General features: G+C 37.8%; 1 protein-coding gene across 5 annotated transcripts in view; it reads right to left on the bottom strand.

Annotated features, from left to right (window-relative positions):
• Nucleotides 1-2,194, bottom strand: part of tnr (tenascin R (restrictin, janusin)) — a gene marked incomplete at its 5' end in the record, with an annotated part of 189,852 nt that overhangs the window by 26,449 nt on the left and 161,209 nt on the right.

Below are 2,194 nucleotides of genomic sequence, written 5' to 3'. Positions count from 1 at the left end.
TATATATATATATTACTGGCAGCTACACTTTTAAGATCTGATTAGTGGAGTGTCGCACCAATGCTTTCCCCGAACCCACAAAGGAACTCTGGATGTAATTTATTGGGAACCCTGAGTGACTARTACCTTCTGTTTCTGATAACTCAGTTTAGCAAAGCAGCCAACTAGAACCTCTGTTAGTGGTTTGAACTAGCTTAAGAAAATGAAGGCTTTTTGAACTATAAGTTCTTGAAAATTACATATATTTTAACCTCTAAATAGATAATTCAGTCAAACTCATGGCCTGAATTTAACCAAATGCAGTCAGGCTGTGAGAGACATTGCAGAACTATTAAAATAGTTAAATAGTTAAAAAGTTACTGTATTATGTTTTTGTTTGTTTGAAAGAAAACACTTAGACAAAAAAAATAAAAAAAGAAAGAAAAGAAAAAAGAAAAATAAATCAGCCCAAATTTGCTGCTACTTCCAAAATTATAGTAAAAATAAATAAATCACTGAAAAACGAAGTTTATGGWTTTGTGGCAGAAGTGCTCAATATTTTTGGTGAACTGCTATTTATGAGGACAGCGTGGAGTTGCCTGAAGCAAGGATTTCTACTGCTTTATCACCAAACCAAGCACCTCTCAGCAGGCTGGCTCAGAAACATCAGAAGGGAAAAAGTCCCGGTTCTCCAGCCTACAGGGCTTTAGAGACACCTGCAGCAAAATCCGTTATTTTCCACCCTTAGAGCTTAAATATCAGGCATGCTGTCTTACTCACAGTTGAGCTCTTGAGGCATGGAGGCCAGACAACAAAACCACCCTCAGCTGTGGTTAAGAGGCTTGGGGATCTACAAAGAACCTCGACACTACCAAAAAAAAAATACAACTGAAAGGATGAGACTCATCCTTTTTTCTCATCGTCTCGCCACTCTCCGCTGTTTTGTGGAAATGCCATCTATTCCTAAGAGAGAAAGTTTTAAAGCCACATCTGTCGCTGACCTTTTAACTTTGACATCTGTCGATGGCATTTGCACAGATGTTGGCAGAGCCTTCACATTAACCGGGAGAAAACACGCCCTTTCCAGATGTTGTCTTTCAATTTGTTAGGAACACTCCAAAAAAAAAAGAATAATTTATGAAACATAAATGCAGAGATTGTATCAAAATGTTAAATCACTGTAGAAAAAGTGGTGAATAATTAAAGAATTAATGGATCATTGGTTCACCTTTTTTATATTCATGACATTTAACAGCAACATTCTTGAATGATTAAAATAAATCAATACTCATTGTAAAGCTAAAACCAAAATAAACCATAAATAAAATCATCCTACTCCACTCAAACAATCCTCACACTATTTTTTTATTGAATATGACACAATACTCAAAACTGAACAATACTCACACCATCCATCACAGCTGTATGAGTAATACTGAACAGGCCTGAAATCTCTTGTTTGCCATTGTTTGAGTGGATGAAATGCATTATATAATTCAGTTAGACCATCTGCTTAAACACAAAAGGCACTTTAAATGTTCATACCTGTGTGAGGCTATATGTGCATCACTAGCATGTTGAGGTGCAAACTTTATTTTTCCGGACCTCATTAATGTTTTAAAGTTCCTCCAGCCATGCTCCCATGCATTGTCAAAGCTTGTTTCCAGCTTGAGCAATGCATCTCTGCTGCAGTGCAGGACAGGCAGCCCCGGTGCTCCTTGGGGAGCATAAAATCCTGTGCACACTGTTTATTTATTTATTTATTTATTTGTTATTTTTCTTTGAAGAGCTCACGGAAAAAAAAGTTTGCAGCGCTGCAGCTCTTACAAACTGGGACAATTACTTTGTTCCTAACTTTTCTCTTAAGAAAGATGCTGCTAAAGATGCAAGTAAAGCAAACAAAAGGTTAATGAGCATCTTAATTAGTCAACATCTTTGCATTAAAGAAAATCCTTTGCCATTTGTGGTTTAGAGTGCAGAATGGAGTTGTGATTGGGAAACAGTGAACTCATAAAAGGAAAGCATCAGTAATTTTATAGACTTTAATTAGATTAGAGGATTTCTTTCCTCCTCTCCTTGGGCTGCTACCTTATCGTGGTGGAGGGGTTTGAGTGTCCCAATGATCCTAGGAGCTATGCTGTCTGGGGCTTTATGCCCCTGGTAGGGTCACCCATGGCAGACAGGTCCTAGGTGAGGAACCAGACAAAGCGCAGCC

This window comes from Austrofundulus limnaeus, unplaced genomic scaffold (assembly GCF_001266775.1).
Source record: "Austrofundulus limnaeus strain Quisiro unplaced genomic scaffold, Austrofundulus_limnaeus-1.0 Scaffold6, whole genome shotgun sequence".
Classification (NCBI taxonomy): domain Eukaryota; kingdom Metazoa; phylum Chordata; class Actinopteri; order Cyprinodontiformes; family Rivulidae; genus Austrofundulus; species Austrofundulus limnaeus.
The sequence above is the reverse complement of the archived record's forward strand: the minus strand, read 5'-3'. Positions and strand labels throughout refer to the sequence as shown.